At 39.7% G+C, this 23157-nt stretch overlaps 1 protein-coding gene across 2 annotated transcripts in view; it reads left to right on the forward strand.

The window, feature by feature from the left end:
* The first annotated feature begins 2353 nt into the window (after positions 1–2353).
* The window catches only part of tle3b (TLE family member 3, transcriptional corepressor b), a 148585-nt gene continuing 127781 nt past the window's right edge, over positions 2354–23157 (forward strand). For both annotated transcript variants that reach the window (XM_084350906.1, XM_084350905.1), the window contains exon 1: positions 2354–2859. The gene's annotated coding sequence lies outside the window, so the exon portion shown is untranslated. The remainder of the gene's footprint in view (positions 2860–23157) is intronic.

Consider the following 23157-nt stretch of genomic DNA (forward strand, 5'->3'; position numbering starts at 1 on the left):
TGAAAACATCAAGTATTTGCAGAATTTCCTGTCACATACTAATCATTGTTTTGGGTTTTATGTGACAGATGATTCAGCAGCACAGCATTGCATCAGTCTTGGCAAAGAAGGGTGTCATGTTCATAAAATCAGCCCACAATGCCTCCACTTCCTGTCCCACAACATCTGCTCAAATGATTGTGAAAAACACTCAGCACAGTGCCTCGTGGATTAGAGCGTCCATATGTCGACCAAGATGGAAGTAAACACTGTTAGTGAGCTGATGCTGCCCTTGGAAGTTCCTGACATGGCCATCAGGAAGTCTTTTAAGCACAGGATTTTTAAAAAATGTGTTAATGATGCTCAGTCTTTCCCTCACCCACTATTAGATGCTTAAAATGGTCTCTGTGCTCCTACAGATTTGTTTTCTCGCTCTTGTAGTCTGTAAACAGCTCTCTGTTCCAGAGCCTGGCAGAGACCAGCCAAGTTGTTTTGCATTCTTGTTCCTGGCGAGGCAGCAGTTGCGTAAAAGCTATAAATTATTTATCCATTGGTTGTTAGCAGAGATACACTGGATGCTAATAAACTCCTGCGATGTTTGATCTCCTCGGTACCTTCGTGCTCAAAATAGTTGATTGTGAATGAGGTGTTTTTCAAAGGAGCTGCTTCATTTTCTATTTATTGATGTCATGATGGGCAACTGCTACATGCTTGTTCTGTTGAAAAGTTATTAAGACCTTCAGATATAAGTGAGGAATGAGTTAAGCTTTGTGATATTGTATGTATATAGGTTTGACGACGTGTGTTTATATGAATACTGATTTCCAGTTTTTAGCAGTTTTTGGAAAATAGTGGCTGACTGGTCATTATTACACCAATTATGGATAAAACGACAGAAGAAGGGAGGCAATGCCATGTGTTGAAGTCTGTTCTGTATGTTTATTGGGCTTTGGTACTGTCAAGGAAGCATTTTCTGAACACTGCACACATATTTGCCGTTTTTCAACATTTTCATTAATTTCTCAGGGAATCAAACATGGATCTTGATGAATATAATGAGGCGTATTTAAGTGGCTGGTATCTATGAGGGAGTAAATTTTGATGGGGAGCCAAATAAAAATCCGGATCAAGTGGATTGAAATATGCTTTAATGACATAAATTAAAGGAGTCTGTTGGGTGTCATGTGCTCCCCCCTTCTGTTTCCTCTCCTCGTCTTCTCTCAGATGTTCTGATCAGGTGATTAGGCCCTGCTCTGTTTTTAAGGGAGGGTGCAGGAGGAGATCTTTCTTCCACAGACCAAACAGTCCTGACTGTCTTAGACTTCTTTTTTTTTTCTCTGTCTGTTATTCCTGTTTTCATGGCTTTGTTTGTTAGTTTAGTTTATGCAGTCTTTTTTTTTTTTTTTTTTTACGGAGGGAAGTTCTGAGTCATACGGCCCACAGGCCCAGCAGACTCCGTTGAGGTTCATTCATGTTGTCCTGTGCTTGATGTTCATGTCCATGATCCCTTATGTATGTTCATGTTTTAACTTAAATAAGAAATTAAATAAATAATAATCAGACTCAGTTTATCTCTCTCTATCTTGGCCTGTCACGTGAGCTCACCTGCAGTGAAGCCAGGCTTTCCCTATCAAGCTATTTTTGTCATTTTATTAGAGACTTTGTCAGTGGTGACATGCAACTAAGTACTGTACATTTAAAAAGTACAAGTACATTACTAACTTAGTACTGTACTTAAGTACACATTTTAGGTACCTGTTCTTTACTTGAGTATTTCAATTTTGTACATTGTCATACTTTTACTCCACTACATCTCAGAGGTAGATATTGTACTTTTTACTCCACTGCATTAGTCTGACAGCTTTAGTTACTAGTTACTTTTCAGATTACAGTTTTGTTGATATTTCTGATAATCTGAATCCCACAGGACAGCAACACTACAAACATAATGATGATTTTATAGAATATGATGCATTGCTGTGGATTAAACTCCCCAGCAGTATATAAAGAAGTCAAAATGAGCTCAGCCTTACACATATACAGCAGGAAAATGCAACATACACACAAATGAAAGTTATTTTAATAGAAAAACCTCATATATAATTTTAAAACACCAGCAGGAAACATTTACAGCATAATGAGTACTTTTAAAGTACATTTTGCTGAATATACTTACATACTTTTACTTAATTAGGGTTTTAAATTCACAGTATGGTATTGGTGCTTGTACTCAGGCCCAAGTAAGAAATCTCAATACTTCTTCCACCATTACATAAAGTTTCTCGACATGCATTTTCGTAAAACAGCGCCCCCCCCGGATTATGACGGTCACTCCCTGTCAGTTTGTGTGGTGAAAGTGAGTATTGCACTACTAACGGTTGAAGATTCGGTCAAGTTTACTGAAAGGAAGGCTAATAGCTACTTTTGCGCCCTTTTATTAAAACAACGATCTTATCAGTCAGCCAGATGTGTCTACTTAATGCCACAACGAAACGGTTAATATTCAGGAGGACTCTGTGAGAAAACTGCGAACAGAGCAGCCATGGTTTCCAAAAGAAGGCAACTCGAAAAGTTAGCTAGCGTTAGCTAACGTTAGCTAGCTAGCTTTCAAACTGTTAGCCAGCAGTGGTAAGAGGTGAAGATGGAGTTTCAGTGAAACACAAGGACACAAAATTACAGTTAGTTGAATTTATGATCTGATGGGACGTAACTATTCTGAAACCAGACCTCTGACGGTTGAGAAGAAGCTGAAGGAGCTGCAGTGAACATAAAATATCAAGGGCATCCTCATCAGGGGAAAACATGGAGTCCAGCAGTAAATGATATGGTGAGGCTCCTGAACACTTCACGACCATGAAGGACAACAGTCTACAATACCAGGTAAGTGTGGACAGATTTTCTCTCTGCTTGCTGTGCGGTTTTACAGAATGCGTTTAAAATGTCCCCAATTTTGCAAATGTGTAGCCATAATAGTCACAAACTGGTGTTGTTTGTGATTATAACAGGTAAATGTCCTGTAAGGTGAGGTAAGCCGTGTATTTGTTACTTTAAGTATATTTTGATGATAGTACTTTTGCACTTTTTCTTAATCTATTTTGTCTTTCTCACTTATGGGTCTACTACAGTAAATATTAGAACATCTCTGTGGTCCATATTTTGTGTTCGTTATCATTCGTCCATGCTGTTGATTTTTCTATGGCGAAATATTAATATGCTGAATGTTTTTTTTCTTTCAAAAACTGGATTGGTCAGTACATTCACATTTTCACCACACATCACATCGGCGTCACTGGGTTTGTGTCAACTTGCTCTTATTTCTTTCATAATAACTGCATTTAATTGATGAGCTCTTGTTCTGTGGTTTCTGTTGGACCTCACTCAACCTTAAACTTTGATGCATGTGCTGACGGTCATGCTCCGTAACATTTCACAAGTTTGAGATGCTCAACATGCCAAAGTGAATAAATATTATAACTGCAACGATAGATTGGCCATTCAATTAGCAACTATTCTGATAATCTCATAATCACAAGGGTCATTTATCAAGCAAAACATTTCATGATGTTTGTAGTAGAATTAACATGCGCCTTTTCCTTGTGAAACATTCAAATAAATTCTTTAAACAGTAATTTGTCACTCCCAAACCTCTGGTGTGCTGAGCAGTTGCTTGGGTTGAATGTTGAGGTCAGAGTCTAGACTCCCAGCATCAACGCTACATGTTCTGCATTCACATGATAATCCTTTCCATGTGAGTTAGCCGACTGAAATATACAGAATTTATTTTACTGAGGGTGTTTTTCTAAGTCTGTGATAACATTATACCACTCCCTCTTGAAATGATTTCCCTCTGTTCTTGTCACTGCTGCAACTCAGAATGTGGGAAAGACTGAATCAACCTTTCACATTTTAATGTTAAATTTACAAGGTTAATGTCACTGTGGGCCAGAATTCAAAAATAGCAGGTTGCTGTTGGCTGTGAATGGATTCGTCAGTGGAAACCACATGCTTAGTGAAGCAGGTCTTTATAATTGCCCGCTGACACTGAGGCACTGCCTGTTGATGAACTCTTAGTGCTTACCACAAGATTTTAAATAGGAAATGGGGGGAAAATGGAAATGAATACAGTTTAGCTCAGCCATTCAACACTTCATCACATATTAGGTACAAAAAAAAACAGCATCATATTTGGAAGGAATGCTAAGTATTGTAGGCATCTGGTTGATTGTTATTGTAATCATGTCAACACATTAACACTCGCTACACACACAGACACACACACACTCCCACCACCTGCATCCTCCACCCTCCTCTCATAATCTAACAAACATTCACTTCCAGCCCAGTCAGATTGGCTTAATACATCCACCAACTCCGGGGGGAAATTACTTGCAAGCTATTTTTCTTCGGCTGGGTATTGGCAGACCTCCATGAATAGTGTTTTCCCCTTAAAGACGTATTACTTATGAATCAGAGGGAAAAAAGGGGGAATTACTGTTATTAGAAAGAGCGAAAGTTATTAGAAAAAGTAAAAGTGAAACGGTACCGCTGTGAAGGGGTGCTAAGAGACTTATAAAAACTATTCACCAAGGTCAGAGGTTTTAAAGTGCAGAACTTGGACAGTAGCTCGGGCTCTGCCACCTCCACTATACTACATGTTAACACCTCTGCAAACACAATGAAATTTCTGTGTAGGTTCTGACTTGTGTCAGAGTTTCATGAGGTGTGGCAAGGTTTCTGCTTCCTGCGCTGAAAATTATCTAATGGCACTGGAGACCTCTGAGGCCCCCTGAGAACATTGTGCCTGTGTGGCAGCCCTCTAACATCGCTCCCTAAAACGGTATTTTTATGCGAGTGCATGTCTGTATTTCGTGCGCGTAAACAGTAAAATGGGTTGAAAAATCCCAGGGGATTACTCATTTTTACTTGAGTTAAAAAAAGATGAGTATAAAGATGCCATAAAACCACTAAGCTATATAACATCCTCTCTCGCTTGTCTGCAACTGTTGACATGACATGAAGTATTCGCTGTAATACTAATCTCCCTCTCTGTCTCTCTGTTTGTGTGTGCAGTGAATTAGCATGCCAAGTATAGCCTGGGGAAGGCCCTGACTAAACTTGACCTGACCCCTGTGGTGACCCACAAGTAAAATACAGATGCAAAACTATTTCTGGCTAAAAAAAAAACAGGGGAAAAAAAGAAATAAATAAGAGACATGGAATAGTTGGTTCCTCTCAAAACATCCTCTCAATGATGAGGGAAACTACTGTGGTAATATAGGAGTAATTTACTGCCAATAAATACATTATAGAAAGTGCGTTTTCTAATCAGCTCATTGCAAACTAGTCTCTTTGTAGTGGATTTTATTCTATATTGGCTTGAGTTGAATAAATAAATGAATAGCTAACAACTATTTAATGTATTGCCTACTATTTTGATGATTGATTAATCAGAAAAATAAAGTCAAAATCTTCTGATTCCAGCCTCTTGACTGTGAATATTTTATGGTTTCTTTCCTCCTTTTTGACAGCAAACTGATCATCTCTAGGTTGCGGACTAAACAAGACATTTCAGGACGTTATCTCGGGCTGTGGGAAACACTGACATTTTTCACAATATCTGACCTTTTACAGACCAAATAACTAATCGACAATAAAGATAGTCGTTAGTTGTAGCCTTAACAGTGTAAATGTAACCATTGTCTTGCACCCTGCCCGTTCACATAATTGTTTAGGCCTACCAGTAATTTTGACTTCTGGTAAATTTTCTGTTAAGCATTTTTTCTCATAAAACTGGACTCAAGTTGAACAGTATTTAAAATATTTGAAACATATTGAAGTGTTTACATTTAAACTTGATGAGTCACTGTAGACACATACTGTCAAGTTTTAATCTTAGTAATATGACTTAAATGGCTGTTTTGGCACTGAACCAAGCAGGAAGTTGGACTTCCCAATAAGATCTGATGATGAAGAGATAAAACAGCCTGAGGTGATTTTTACTACCTGTCACCTCTTCGTTTGATTAAAAGACTTAAGCATGATTAAAGTCAGGAAGCCTGCGCAGCGTCGAGCCATGGGAGTCTGAGCCGCAGGCAGCTGGAGAGGTTGGTTTATACTCGTGTTATGGATTTGTATAAACTCTGATATGTTACTCCTCTCTTGCCGCAGGGGGCCATTTTGTTTATGACCCACAAGCCGAGCAGACCACCACGACTGTATTCGAAAGCACTTTTCACCATGAGAGTTGTAACAGGCTGGAGAAGTTTCTGTCGTGCGTTGGGCTCCAGACAGAAAACAGCACTCTGGGGAACCACAGGCATCCATAAATATTCCAGCCCAGAGAAGTTTATAGAGTTTGTCGTTAAGGATTTATGGTGGGCTGCAGAAGTGGTCATGGAGAAGGGGGGTCTTATGAACCCTACTCGAGGGAGGGGTCATACTCTAGACTCCTCAGAGAGTCAGTGCTGGTGTTGAGAAACGGAAATAAGCGTTGAGATTCAGTGATGCAAACATCACACCCCACAAGTGTGAAACTAATTAAGTTTGGTGTCGTTCGGAGGGTTTAACATTCCTCTTGAGTTGTTGTGTCATGGTGTCACTGTGCTGCATTGCTTTCTGTCTTGTGAGTAGAACTATTCTGTGGACCGCCATCTGTTTAGTGGTTTAAAGAGGTTGGAGGGAAACCTCAGGACAATGGGATGTCATGCCTATTCAGTTGCATTAAATTGATGCATTTGGGCCTCATGATTTAACATGTGCTTACTTTAAATCATGCAACACAAAACTGTGACCATGACAATGAGTTAATCTTATCAGCAGAGTTCAGTTTAAAACTATAATATGTAACATTTCCCTTATAAATTTGTTGAAGAATGGCTTGAATGTTGCTTACATTATCCCAAATGTTTCAACAATGTTCAAACCAGAGAAATCTCTCATTTTTATTCAACAGGCGACCGTGTTTCACTTGGTCACCTGTTGTTAGAACTTCCAGGGAAACATCAGCTGGTAGTCAGGGAGTGAGGAAGGAAGTCGGTGAATGTGACGAAACATAACATAAATAAAACGTGCACGTCAGATAGATTTACAGCAGCAATAGTAGTTTTTCAACAATGAAGACAAGAGCTCCCATGATCCCACGCTACTTCACGACATCAAACATCTTCTGTTTTCATGGTTTTTGAATAAGGCACCCCTTCGACAGAAAATACTAAGGGTGTTTGAAGCTGCGAAGGCCGATACCGAACATCGATCAAAATGACTTTTCTTTACTTTGTTAATAATAATAATAATGCATTTTATTTAAAAGGCGCCTTTCAAAGCTCTCAAGGACACCTTACAAGACACAGATAACACAACAACAGTACATCAAACAATATAAATCAGGTAATGATGTGGAAGTTAGTGCAATTTTGATAAAGATAAATAAATAAATATGAATGTGACTGCGTAGTACAATAGTACAGTAAATAGACAAGAATGTGATTACATAGTTAGTGTGAGACAGAGTATGCCACTCGGAATAAGTACGTTTTCAGGCAGGATTTAAAGGTGGAGACAGTGTCAGAAGTGCGAATGTCTGGTGGGAGATAGTTCCAAAGGCTGGGGGCAGATCGGCTGAAAGCTCTTGACCCCATGGTGGTTAAGCTGGCAGATGGGGCAAAGAGCTGGATGGCAGAAGAGGATCGGAGAGTGCGGGAAGGTGTGTAGATGTGAATAAGTTCAGAGAGATACGATGGTGCCGGGTTGTGAAGGATCTTGAAAGTGAGGAGTAGAATCTTAAAATCAATGCGGGATTTGATAATATATTGATATTATATATTTGATAATTGTTGTCATAGTTGTTATTTATTAGTGGCATAGTAAAAACACCATTAAAATATTGGGGAGATAAATAATTATATTTATTTTTGATCTATTCAAAGAAATAGGTTCAAACAAAATGAGAAGTTATCTGTAAACTGTATAAAAACAGAATTAAGAAAAAAAAAATCACTCTAGTCAGCCTAGTCAGTTCAGTTTGATTTACTAAGTGATAGCCAGTTGGGCCTAAGTAAATTTTCTGTCAGGACACCATGGTCTCGAGCCCTGCAGTATGCTAATGCATTTTAGTGGCATGTAAAGAAACTGTCTCGTGTTGGCTCTTCTGATCGGCCTTTATAATCACCACCGATCAAACTATTCAGAACGGATATCGACGGTGAGGATAGGTGGACGATCAATAGGAGCATCCTGAAAAATACATACACGCGTTTAAGAGAAATACTCAGTTCACTATCGGCACTGGCTACAGCACACGCGCATTTTTTGCATGAGGTTACAAAAAGAGGAACATGACATGCCTGAGCAAGTCGACTTGAATTTTCACCTCTTGCTTTTGTATGTTTGTTTTGTGTGAACATCAAACCGCTCTCAACTTTTGCGGAACATCATGGGTTTGGGTCAGCATATTTGTCTTTCACAACCTGCTTTCTGTTCGCTGGACGGATGCCTGTCTACGCTCACCACAACCACATGATGCTAAAACCAGTACTCAACATAATGACTGCTACATGTTGCTTTTCACACCTAGTTTTTTTCCTCTTTCTACTTCCCTTTTTTCTGTTTGTCTCCTTCATCAGCCTCCTTCAGTTCATCTCTCTCTCTCTCCTTACTCCATTATGTCTTTCTCTTATGCTGAACTGACAGTTATTTCCAGAGGTCTCTGTGCAACCTCAGCTTCCCTTTTTTTACTTTTCTTTCACTCCCCTTCTGCTGTGTCACTCCAGGACAACTCAAGGTCACATAACCAAACTCTGTTGCCACACCACATTTCCTGTCAAAAACCTGTTTCGTTTGTGTCTCCACACCACACCAAGATAATGGCAATTTTCAAAGTAAAGATCACAGTGACGATTCACTCTCCAAAACATTCCTCTGTTCTCATTTCTGGATGCTGTCAGGGAATAGTTTTGCAGTGGCTGAATGCAGACTGCTGCCCGACAATTTGGGTGCTCATGGTCCAGTATGATGAGAGGTATTAACATCTGAGTGAATGGCGGACAATCTAGTAAATTAACTCTCCTCAATACACTGAAGATAGCTTTTAAATGACCTGGCTGCCCCTGGACAAAAATATGTGATCTGAGCCTTTTCCTTGAGGCTGTAGTTACTGCAAATATGTATATCATAGCTCATGTAAGACATAAAAAAGATGTAAATCTACAGTTTAGCCTGATTTTGATTTTGATTTATTACTGTTCAAATTGAAAGTTAAAACTTTTTTCATCTTTCATTTACTGGCAAACATTAAAACTCACTACTAATCTTAAGATATTTTTTATGTATTTTGAATAATTATACATGGTAACTAGGGGTCGACTGATATGGCTTTTTAGGGGCCTATAACTACCTATCTATAACTGATACTTGGAACTGATATTCACCTGCAGTAAAAAATCAGTGTCAAAATTTACAACAACCAATAATATAAGGACAACTTACTCAAGTACTGTACTTAAGTACAATTTTGAGGTACTTAACTGGAGTATCTCTATTTCCTGCTACTTTATAAATCCTCTCCACTACATTTATTGGATTCATTTAGTTACTTTGCAGATTCATATTATTTTATTGTTCATCGGCTTTTAATTGTGATGTGTTACCAGCAGTAAATCACAGACACCGATAAATGGTAAAATGCTGAATGTCTGCCCCAATAATGGGCCAGGCCGATAGTCAGTCTACTCATAGTTATTAATATTAACTGAAGCAAACTGCATCATTTTCTTTACATTTTGCGCAAAAAGCTGAAGTTAGCTGTAAAAACTTACTGCAGTCACAGATAAGGCACAATGAAATGAAACCCTTGGTAGGTCAGTTAACAGAGGCTGACCTGCACAGATGAGCCCTGGGACAGAGAGGCTGAGTGGGCTGGTTATAATGGGACAGAGAGGCTGAGTGGACTGGTTATAGTGGGACAGAGAGGCTGAGTGGACTGGTTATAGTGGGACAGAGAGGCTGAGTGCACTGAGAATGGTCAAACAAAGAGCACATTTTTGAGAACTTTGCGGACCATGAGACTCAAAGAATGATCAGACAGGTGAGTACAGATACTACAGAGACATCAACAACCACTGCATTGCCTAGTAATGTAACCGTGTGTGTGTGTGTGTGTGCTACACAATGCGTAAAACCTTTGCAGCACTTGTGTATTGTAGCTTCTGACGTGCAGTTCTTTTGTTAGTTTGTACATCTGTGTTGTCTGTTTTGGTGATGTTTTACTCTGTTATTGAAGTGGCAGTTATTTCATTTCAGTAGCCTGATATTGCCTTTCTGCTATCTTTTTTATTTAATGTTGGTCATTTGAATTTAGTTGCTTTGTTTTGTTGCCTTTTTGAGTTAATTGAAGTGAGGCAATGCGGAGGAAGACCTGATCCACTAAAACAATAACAAAACAAACATCTCTGACTAGTAAAGGCAAATCAACCTCAGGATAAATAAATATGAATCGGTCTGAAAAATCATAATAGGAAAAATGTGATTATAATTTTGAGTCAAACGCTCACAGTTGAATAAGGTTAATTGATTTGTATGTTAGCAAGATGAAGACTGCAAGTCCAGCTGTTGGGTAAAGCCAGAGTTGGAGCAGCCTATTTAGCTTCACTATACCTGACTGATGCCCTAGCGCGATATGAATGTAGGCGTGTCATGCAGTTGAGGCGAATAAATAAAAGCAAGTTAATTCTACTAAGTATTTTTGGATGGACTACAGTAATTATGTTCCAATTAACATAACAATTAACTACTTTGTTCAGACTTCAGAAAACATGTATGTCTGAGAGAGAGAGAGAGCTGTGTGAAAAAACCACAAGGGTTTACTTCTTCTTCCCACAAGCCACACATCTCTGGCAGTGTCATGTGATCCCACCAGCATCCCAGTAACAAGCAGGAAGCTTCATTTCCTCTCCTGCCAACAAATTGCTCACCCGTCCTCCCCTATCTTCACAAGCACTCAGATTTAGATAAAACAAGGCACTGAAACAAGGACAATGTTACAAGAGAGTAAACAAGGCTGTCATGTGAAGAATCCAGCTGCATTTTTGCAATATGTAAAAGGGGAATTGTTGATGTCTATCTCTCTGTAACAGATGGGGTTACAATAAAGGCTGGGCTGAAGTAGATTGAGCGATTTGATATCAGCAAAAATGTACCGCGACTAAACTATTTGAGAATGCGACTGGCATGAGCTGCTCCAGACATTTCTTGTTGAGAGAGATTTTTTGGAATTTCAAGTGAGGATGTTTTGGTGGAGAACTCTGAAGATGGAGATGCATTGTTGTTAGACTATTAACAACATTTCCTCCACCAATTATCAATAAATCCTTTCCTGCTGGAGCTCTTAAGAGCAGCCATGTCTAATATTGTTGGCTAAGAGCGACGGTCTGGCACTCATTAGTTCCAGACTTGATATTATACAGGGGAAGTGCTTTTTGTGTTTGTGTGCACATGTGTGGGGGCATGTTTGTCAGTGTTTGTGCTCGTGTATTCATGGGTTGACTCAATTAATCCACTTGAATGTGGGGTTTGATTTGTTTGCTAACTGCCAATTTGGTAAAAGGGAGCATTAGTTTTAAATAATCCAGTATTTATTACACAAGAGAGGGAAACAGTACTGATTAAGGCTAACTGGAGTCCCTTAATGGGTTAGCATTATGCACAGCAAAATGGCCCTTAGCACTGTGAGCTAAAGGGATTTTCGACTGCTGTGTGAAAGGTCTCAAAGTTCATTATTAGTAAAGCTAATGGGACTATCTACAGGGCTGTTTTCTCATCTGTGTCATTAGTTCCTCTTTCACAAGCCCTTGGAGTGTGTACGCAGGAGTACCGAAAGTAGGCCCTCTCTGCTTTTTTTTTTCCTCGTCTGGCAGCCCACGAGTGAAAATAAGATATTTGATGTTGTTTTGCTGTCTGTCTTTCCTGCACCCACTCCTCCGTCACTTTTTTCACGCTCTGTGGTATCTCAATCATGCACATATACAAATGTGCGCCCACACACTCTTTCTTTCTCGAACACACACACACACACAGGCGCACACATGCCACCATAGAGGGGAAAATCAGGCAAACCGCCCTCATGAATTCTTATTAAAGTGAGATTATTGAAATGGCAGTCCTTGCTTTTCGATGTCAATCATCGCACATTATGCCATTGGAGATAAAAGCATTTATTTTCCATCTGGCTTCAGGTCCAATTACTCCTGCATTTTACAGCACACACGGCGGTGAAATTCAGGTTCTCTGACCGGGCTGGTCAACAACATGTTGGGCTGTCGATCAGAATTTAATACGAGATGTCTATTAAGACCTGCAGGAGCTTGACAGGTATCTCAGACTGATACGGCTACTACTTTCAGATAGCCTCTGCTTCTACCATGATATGCATTTCTCACTTATTTCTGTCTTTTTGTATGTCAACCTCGTACCACCTCATTAACACCTAGGACCCCAGGAAATGTCGAAAGAATATATTTGAGGTTTCTCAAAAATAGTGGCAATTATTTTCAGTTTTTTAATTTTGTTGATATTGTGAATATTGTTTGCATGCATTTGCAACAGTTAATCGAAATTGTATTGAAATGAATGAAATGCTGACTGACAATTTACCAAACTACTTTTGAGTCTGACACTGGTACAGCCTCCTCTACTGCTGTCCAGAACGACTGAGTGTTAAGATAACAGTGCTGTCAGGCCGACAGGAGAGATGCTCTATGGTGCACCAGTAGGCACACTTTTACTTTGTCTGACTGTGTGAAGATCTAATGTTTGCACAGCTTAGATGATCAACAGAGGCATTACAACGTGTCTCTTGCAGGCAAAAGTCTAACGCCTCGCTATGTCTCTGTAACCTCATGTGTGCGACCCACCAGAGTGTTTCAGAAGCAGAGCGTCATGCGTGTATGATGTTGTTGTTTTGCACAGATTATCTTTGTTTCGGGTGAGTCAGCTATGTAGTTAAATGGTTTCGTTGTTTGTCTGTTTCAAGTGTGTTCGTTGTTCATTTTTCCAACTGCACAGGGTGTTTTATTTTGAAAACTGACTGGGTGCACTATGCCATTCCGCCTTCTGCTGTGATTGCTCAAATTTGGTTAACACTTGTGACAACAATATATATCTAAAGGAGTCAAGATATTTTACAGTTTACCAACCTTTATTGTCTATAGTGGCATCAGTGCACTGCAACAGTCAACTTCACTGGGAATTTGATAATTTTTCTTCATTATAATCATCCTTATATGCTGATACCACTATATCTAACATCGTTACGTCTACACAAACACTGGGACTGTGTACACCTTTATCTGTCTGTGTAATACCTCTCAGTCTGTCGGCCTCTGTCTGTCTGCGTGTCCATCAATAAGTCAACATTACATCTGTGAGTAAGTCGGTCTCTCTGCTGATATATTTATAGGGATTTCCTGAGGCTTCTTTCTGCATGTTAGATGTTTCTTTACGATGTTGTGGAGTGCTGTCTGGTGCTGCCTAACTGTTACTGGGTGACATCTGGCTGAGCCTAATATTATATCTGATTTATCTGTTGTGACTGTGGACTGTCTGATGACATTTGTCAGTATTTACTGTTGTAGGTGAACAAAGACTTCTTGTCTACCCGACTGTGACTCAGTGTTGACAAGGTTGCAGAAAGTTCATCCTCTGTTTGTTGGGAGCATGACCATGGTCCAGTCAGACATGGATAGACTGTGGCAGGTTGTCTTTGTTCAGGCTGGGCTGATACAGACATTTTTCTGTGGTGTCAAAGGACAACTTCTCCGACATGTTCAGGTGAAGTAGAATTTGTATGCTCTCCTCTTCTGTCTTTCTCATTTCCTCCTCTATCATACCTCTACTTTCTTTTTTCTGCTTTGGTACAGGATCTAACATTTAATAGCAGCTTGGTGGATTTGACTTGAGGAAGTTGCTTAGAGATAGAATCAGGGAACTCTGTCACCACAATCTGACTTTGAAACATCATCTTATCTATTTCATAACGGTGGAAGTTCATGTTCTCGGCTGATTTAGCAAGTTATTAGTCTCAGGGGGTCTTAAGCTAAGCTGAAGATATGAAGGCGCTGTAATACAGCTTGCATCATGGGTCAGACATAACACAGCTCACTGTGTCGACACACATAAACAAAGAGTGTTACTTAGAAATGACAGACCCCGATCAGGACATTTCTGTCGAATCCCTCTCCTCTTCAAGAGAGTGCTGATGACACAGATGACTTTAAAGAGGGTTTAAAAGTGCTATTTTTAATAATTGCCAACCTGTTGTATTCATACTCTAAAGAAATTGGGGGCAAGATAGCACCAGAAAGTCGGGATGTCCACCCCTATCACAAGAAACTAGGAAATGCTGGGTCCCTCTCGTGGGACAACTAACGTAGCAAATGTATTAACGCTTTCAGTAATGTTTTACAATTAGCTCCCTTTACAAGCTGTCGCAAAATAGCCAACGATAGCATTAACAGATATTTACTTACCACCTTTACTCACCATTCCCAATGATGTAAAGCAGCGCTAATGTGAACTAATGTTTTGCTTCTTTTGTAGTGTCTCACTGTCGCCTCTTGTGGTGGAAAGTGGTATTACAAGTCTGGACATGCTAAGGCTAGCATGCTAACTTCAGTAGATATCTTGGTAACACAATACATTGACACCTTTGACATAATGTCAAAACCGTTAATGTTCAGATTCTGTTTATAATCTTGGTGTTATTGGTGTTATTATTACATATACCTTAATGGATTTAATCCTGCATTAACTTATTCTTTCCCACCAGTCGGGGTGAGTGGAACAAGCTGTAAGCACAATTTATATTATCATATTATCCTATTAAGCTGTTGTGGTGAAAATGTTGGCAAACAGTTATGTATCTACAGATCTTACAGACAGGGAGCAACATTAGCATTTACTGTACTTCGAGTTGTGTTTCTGGTCTCGTGGCAATTTGATGAACAGTAATCTGATGGCACCTTTACACAGGAACCAAACACACACTTGCTTCCTGTCACCAACAGTCTGAGTTCTCCTCCGTAACTAGCCAGATAAGCCCACCATAACAACCTAGTTTAGTTCCAATAACTAGAATAATTCACAAGCCTAATTTGAGACTCAGTCTGTGTCAGTGAGTGAGACTCCTCGAAAAGGACTCAAACTCAATTTTGTTTTGCAAGCCTGGTTTTGTTAAATGATAAATAAATGTAATATTATGACCATGATGGGCTTGATAGTATACAGAATTTGGCATTTTACGAAAACACAAAATATGACAGCTTTACTTATCATTTTTCATATCATTGCATCATAGTCCCTGGTCTGTCAGCGATCACGTCTCATTTTCATGTTCTTGCAGCTGTCAGACAATAAAATCAGAAAGATAAGTCACTGCCAATAGTTGTGTGATATCATAGGTTTAAATAAAAGTCAACATTGGTGACAAAAGCCTGAGATCTGATGGAAGGTGGAGGATTCTAAACAGTATCAGCAATAATAATTTCTCGATGGTAATCAGCTCAGTTTCTGATGGTCCACTTGTTGGCAGAGGTCACCTACCACCCTTCTCTGACTGCAGCAGGTTCCCTGCAAAGTCTCATTATCCTTTTATCTCAACATTTATCTGACAAGAGAGCAGGGAGGGAGCATCCAGGGCATCTTAAAAGATTAATAAAAGGCAGTAAAAAAGGAAAGCACAAAAAAAGAAGGGAGCCTTAAACTAGCTATTCTGTTTAATGCCTGCATGTGATAGGGTTGACAGAATTATTAATCAGGAACTAAAGAAAATTCAGACCTTTGCTCTCAGCTGCCTCACTTAGAGTCTTTAGTTACCACCATTACATAGCAACTGAAGGTCGGGAGGTCTGCCACTAATTGGTTCTACAGGGTTTTGAATAACAATGAGCAGAGCCCAATTATAAAATCACTATGAGACACCACAGAGGAGTAAGAGAGAGAGAGAGGAGCTGAAGAAGGGAGGGAGCATAAAAGAGTGAGAGAGAGTGACAAGGGACCTGCTGGACCAGCGATGGGAAAGAGGGACCATGGAGAAGAAAGACAGAAGTGAAGCTGTTTCATCACTTTTGCTTCCCTTTCCTCAGCAGCGAGCTATTAATAAAATTTATAAATCAGCGGTGGCATAAATTTTAATAGAGGGCTGTGGAAAAACAGTCAAGGTCTCTGAAGATAGCTCCACCTCATTTGAAATTCCATTTGCATAAAAGATTCACGTTACACAGGCAGATTTGAAGAGAATCTTTTCTTTTTTATCGTATGTTCATTTATTAGTAATAGAGCCCTTTTTACATGGCGGGATCTGACACGAGCACTTTGGAATATAAATCAGTGTCTTTTTAGAACAAGTGTCTCCTCTTTTTTTTCTTTTTTCACTCCATCTGTGGCGTGCATGTGTTTGTTTTTGTCCCTGCATGTGTGTACAACAACGTATCTGTGATGGTGAAAGCATTAAGTGCATTGGTAGGTGTGTGTGTGTGTGCGTGTGTGAGTGTGTGCATTGTGCAGATGCTCTAATGCGTCCATGCTGTTTTGTGTGTTGAGACATCGGCAGAAGGGTTCAGCGGCCACCTGGTGGCTCTGTTCCTCAGAGAAACAAAGGAACAACCACTCCCCAAATTAGCGTTTTGTCAGGTGGGTGGAGAAGACGTGTCAGGTGGAACAACATCCCCCCCCTTCAACTGGCTTTCACACACACCGCTGGGTATGAACTGACACGCTACCAGCTTATCAGACAGGAAGCTCTTACTCAACCACTTTGCAGTGTGAGATTTAAGAAAACGTGTCATCGTTTCAATGGCTGCTTTGAACAGGAGGAGGCTTCAACAGCTCGTGGCTGATCAAGAGTTAACATTACATTTCACTGCCACTGAAAAACATGGGAGCTTTCTGTTTTCTCTTTGATCGTTACTTGATTGATCGCTGTGAAGCAGAGTGGGCACCTGATAGAAGTAGTGATGATTCTGTCGTGTTTGTCCACTGAGACTCTCAGAGTCTGTCTGGGATTATATAGCCTTTAATCAACCGGGAGCAGAGGCCACGTCCTGCTGCCTCACCTCATACCTCTAGCCATGATTGTATCGGCAGTATTGACCCAGATTATCAACCAGCAGGTCTATGCATACACCCAGGCCATTACACTCTCGAATCTATGCTGGACCTCTAAGCAGAAAGTCAGATTTATTGAGTTTAAACTAAAGTAGCCAGTGTTGCGTAGGATTTTCTCTACTTCGACCAGAATGATCAATAAATAGCAAATGATTTATTTGTTGTCATTCATGGCCTCATGTAACCATGTTTACTAGTCAAAGTAAAAAGGTTTCATTTCAAGCTTATAGTCCCCCCCCCCCAAAAAAAAAAAAAAATAAAAATTTTAAAAATAAAACATTTACCACATCTATCACAATTTTTTTTTCCTTTTGACCTACAGTATTCCTCCAGTTTCCTGTGACAGCAAGTAGACAAATGTACCAGCTGAGATCTCTATGAGTCACAGTTTCCACCAATACTCACACGAGGAAACGTCTCTCCAAATGATACATAAAGTTTTTTTTGTCTAATATTATCTAGAGGTGAAAAAACTTAGTTGACAAACAGATGAGTTGGTCGACACAACATTCAGTCATTTTTTCAAGGAAAGATTCATCAAATTATTCTCTCATTCCAGTTCCTCAAATATGAGGATTTGCTGCTTTTATAGTTCTTTTTACTTGTTTTGAAAATTTTGATGCTCATAAAGCAATTTGAAGATGTCACCTCAGCCTCTGAGGAGTTGTGATGCACATTTTTGCGACTTTTTTTTTTAAATCACATGAATATCTGATATGCTTATGCTTAAAATGGTCAGAATAATTGATAATGATAATCAGAAGTTGGTTCTCTTGGTTAGATCATTATGAATTCTCTGCACTCTCTGTTTTGAAGCAAAATAGCAGAATTAGCGTCAGACATCCAAACACAGCAGACCTGTCACTATTCAGTTAACTTTGACGTTGCAACTGGGCCAATTTCATGCACAGCTTCCAACATGAAGTGACTGTGTCCTCATTGTCAACTCCCATTTGTTTTGTCTCCTAATTAAGCAATTAATGTCTGCCATTTTGATAGTTTGCTTTTTGCCTTAGTGCCACCATAATAGTGCTCTGTTTGTCTGTTTGCGGGAGGAAAGCATTGTGCTGAATAATGCATGGCCCGTCGCTGCGACAGATAGTGTTGCCATTTGAATTATGAACACATTGGGGTGCGACGCTAACTCGCTCTGACTAGCTTGAGGTGAAAAGAGAGAAAAAGGCAGAAAAACTAGTCTCATCCTGAGTTTCTGCTACTTCACCTATTCTTGGATGTGATGGATGAGAGCGATGGTGGACATCTGGGATACTTTCATGCATTTTGTTAAAGCCCTCTGAAACCTGGAGGGTGGTAGTGGAGTTTTTCTTCTCTGACATCCTGCTTGGAAGTGTGTACATGCATGCAAGTGGAAATGATGGACATTGTCTCCTCTCCTCTGTGGCCCTTCCTCTTTCACTGTTATTATTATGATGATTTATTTATGTTGGTCTCTGTTAGCATCAAACGTATTGTTCTGCTTTGTCATCATTAATTATAAACCTACCTCCAACAAAAACCCTTGTACTGGCCGTGTTCACAGTTTATGACTCAGAGCATTATTCAGCAAGTTTTTTTCTCGTCTGAGGTGTTCCCGATTTTCTCTCATACAGTCCATTTAACAGGCATGTGACTTATAAATCATTATAGATACTGAAGATACAAAACCTTACCATTATCTTGCAAAATAGACCAGACACACAAAATATACATTACGGCCAACTTTTCAAAATACTCTTTGACAAAATACAGTATTTTGTCTTAACATTTCAGTTAGAGCCCGATCAATAAGGTGATTTTATCATTCGATATTGGCCTATCTTAGATATATGCTGTCCGTTATGCGTCCATATGAAAACTTCCTTTTAGAGATTGTAATGTAGGAAAAGTTTGTTTAGCTGTAAAATATTTTGACCTCTATTTCATATCTTAGTCCCGAGTGTTTGATAACCACTTTCGAAGGAACAATGCAAATACTGTGTGTACATCTGCCAATATCAGACATTTTTTCTCCCTAAAATTAATGGGTAAAAAGTTCCAAAACTAAGTTTTTAAAATGAAAAAGCTATCTCTCTTATCTCTCAAACTCAGGTTTTAGCCATGCCAACCTAGGGATGTCAGTGTCACTCTATTCGTCAGTCACTCAGTACACCAATTTGGTCTAAGCTGAAATATCTCAACAACTATTGTATGGATTACCATGACACTTAACTGGGTGTCATTCATTGTCCAAAGAGGATGTGTCCGAAGGTATCTGTTGATCCCTGACTTTTCCTGTAGAGTAACCGTGGAAATCATATTTTTGATTTTGAGTGAAATGTCTCAATAACTATTGGATGGATTGCCATGAAGGGGAACAGAAGATTTGCTGTTAATTTGGGGATCCCTTTTCATCCCTGATGTTAGCATCTAGCTGAAAGCACTTCGAGTACAACCTCAAAGAGCTGCTGATGGCTGTAAAAGAGACTTGCATATATTCAAGTTATTTCCATCTTTAGATACGTATGCATAGCCACAATTAATTTCAAAGTCAATATAAAGTTACCCCTAACATATCCTCCCATTTAACTGAAGTTCACATTTTTCTCCCAAAAATCTCTTCCTCTCTGACAAATACAAATAGAGTACCAAGGTGCATCTGCATATTTACATGATAATTTTTACAATTCCCCGTGGCAGCTCGAGTTCTCTCGTACTTGTTCCCAGCTATTCTTTGATCAAGTTTATAGGGATAAGATGGCGTTTGATCTGTGGGGAACGTGTGTGCTTTGTACTGAAGAGAGTGTGAGAAAGGCATTGAGGCGTGCTATAGGGGCGAATTGGGCATACAACAGTCTGTCACCTTGAAGAGAGGCAGGGTGTGCAGCTCAAATCTGCAGGGAACAGATCTGTCATGAGAGAAGTCTGGGCATCTTTCCCCCCTGGGAGACGAGAGGGGGAGGCGAGAGTGGCTGTGGGTGAGAGACAGGTGAGAATGGCACAGAGAGGGAAGAGTAGTGAAAAGGGAGTGCTGATAAAGGAATAATGAGAAAGTGTTTGTGTGTGCCTGTGCCAAAATCCAGAGAACTGCCTCTGACAACTTATTAGCACATTAAAGTGAAAAAAAGGGGGGAACAACACCCAAACAAAAACATACCGAAGCTGCTGCAGCTTTTAAGGACATTTTGGCCCTTTTTTCTGCAGCGATGCGCAGCCTAAGCTATGCAAATCAGGCTCAGTATTTGCGTAGCTTGAAAAAGCAACTCTATTATTATTAACAGCAAAAGAAAAAAGTCTTGCTGGGGGTTATTTTACCTCTCCCAGCGGGAAATCTGCAAATTAACAAAAAGAAAATGGAATGCAACATTTGCCGCGTCTATTATTTCTGTATTTTCCATCTCTTTCCCCACATGAGAACGCTACATCCTCTAAATTAATTAGCTCTGAATATGTCTTAATGATATTTATACTTTTTAGTGTAATCGTCTAATTGTGCTTTTCTAAAGAAACATATACAGTATGTTTTAGAAGACAAGTTGTTTGCAAGGGAGAGAATTTCTCAGCTTATTAAGGAATTTTTTTGATGTTCAGCACATCATTAAGTCTGCTCCCATTGTGATTGTGCCTAACCAGCCTCCTCTCTCCGTCTCGCTGCTGTCTCTCTGGGGATAGATTCTGCACCAGGCTGTTGGTCAATTAGTCAGTGTGTGTAATTCAAAGGCTGAGAAACGACCAGAGGGAAAAGGAAAGTATGTGTTTTTCTGCTCGGCTTATGTGTTTGTGTGAAGGGGCAGCAAACAAAAACATAAAAAAGGTAGGGTTTAATGGATGCCTGGCCTTGAGGTAACACATCTGGCCTTTTGAAAGTGTTGGTTACCAAATGACAGACGGATTTTTGTAAAGCTCTTTCAACATTTGTGACATGACAAGACCAGAATATGTCATGGTCCCATGTAATCATCATTTTCAGGTTCGTACTGTTATTTGTGGTGTCAACTAGAAAATGTTAAATGTTCAAAAAACACAATATTTTTCTCATACTGCCTGCAGCACCTCTATTCACACTCTGTCTGAACACTTGGGTGCCTATGTCTTTAAGGCCCTTCTCCCGAAACGTCCATTCAGCTGTTATTGGTCAGCTCTCACCGCCCACCGTGTTACCACCTCGTGCTGGGGGCGTGGCTGAGGGTGGTGACTGTGTAGTTGTGACATCACAGACTTACAGAAGTCCTGACAGGTTGTATGAAGGCACAGTTTCTGACTACATCCTGTATGCATTTCTCTGTGGATTGAGCGTTTTGATACTTTGACAGTATTTATATAACACCTAGACCTACTTTATAATGAAAAAGAAATCAAAATCTCACTTTCTCCAATTTTGGATCTTTAAACATAGCAGAATAACTTGATGACCAACGACTACGTATCTGTTAGAGAATATCCTGTGCACTTATACAATGTCGAACACTACTTTATACATGAGTAAAACACTTGTGATGGATGGACAGCTGATACGTTTGTATTTTTGCAATTTTTGAATGTCTCGTTTTTGCTTAAATTATTCGTACTGCTGTGTATTTCTGATATAAACTCTCTGGGATTTACAGATTTTGTAAAGTTTGCTCTGCTACCTGAATCTGTTTGTTAGTGTACACCGCTATCACAGCAGCATTGTGTCGACAGGAGGTGGAGGTTTTTTGGTCTTGGCCTGTAAAAAGGCATCAGAACTGGATCACGGCTCAACAGCCTCTATTGAAATGATGACAGAGGTGGAGAGACTGAAGAGGAATCTGACTGAGGGAGCTAAGAAGACAGTGACTGGGCGAGAGGCAAGAGTAAATCTCCGATTGGCTTTCAGTCATTGGCAAGAGTTTCATTAAATAAAAAGCTGCAGACAGACGCTGAGCTAGACTTGTTGCTGTTGAACCAGTGAGTAATATTAGCTGGCTTGTGAAGTTGTCTTGTGTTGTTAAACTTGCTTGATGTTTGTCTGTGTAAGCAAAGTCGTTGAATTGCTAGTTTTTGATCATATGAGCCAAGTCAGCCCATTTCGATTGAAGCTAAACCGGTAGCATGTTAGCCAGGTGTAACTGTCATTGATTCAAGTTAGCTTGGCATTACTGTAAGTTGTGTTCAACGCTTGTACGGCCTTGACTGCCACATGGCAAAAAATGCCAGCAGGTTTAATACATTAGTTTTCAAGACATGTATAACAAAATTGGCATGACGTGCTAAGTTTTGTTTGTAGTTTGCGTGTTACGTCACATTACATCTTAATACTGTAACAGAAACCTGGAATTTTAATTTACGACAGCACTCAGAAATGCACAAAATACGAATTTCAACATACTGTCACAGCGCTCACATAATCTCTAACAGTTGTTACTGAATGTATTGGCCATAAAGATTATTTATAGCACAGAGACATATAGTTTTTATCCTTTAGTCAGTGTCTGTCTTTCTATCAAATCAGCATACACTTGCTTAATGGCAGAAGTCGAATGCCTAATCAGTTTCACCCCCTGGCATTCACTTTACACAGAGACCTACAGTAAACCTTTAACATCAACTGTAGACACAGATCTCTACATATAGAAATACACCTGGATAGAGAACAGTCCTCTCACAGCATTACTTGACCTTCACTTGTTACATGATTTCCCCCCACATTTCCTGCATCTCCTCAAGAACATGTAGAGCTATGAATATGATTCTACATATGCTGTTATATCACACAGAACAGCATGTAACACACACGGACTGATTATTCATGCACCTACACACAGAAAAGATGCAAACAGATGGATGCGATGGAGGAAGTGCTTGCCACTGCTCTGGTCTCATGGCAGCTGCTTGATGTAACAGAGAGGAAATGGGCCGGACAAATCAGATGTGGCTTTGAGCACGTCCTACACTCGCCTGGTTTAATAAACACTATACGTTATTGTAAATGACAAGATTACGGTAAAATTATGATCAAAGTGTTTACATGGCTTGTAAGAACCAGATCTAACAAGAATGTGTGTTTGATAAGTGGTACAATAGCTA

This window comes from Pagrus pagrus, assembly GCF_965226575.1.
Source record: "Pagrus pagrus genome assembly, chromosome: 1".
Taxonomy (NCBI): domain Eukaryota; kingdom Metazoa; phylum Chordata; class Actinopteri; order Spariformes; family Sparidae; genus Pagrus; species Pagrus pagrus.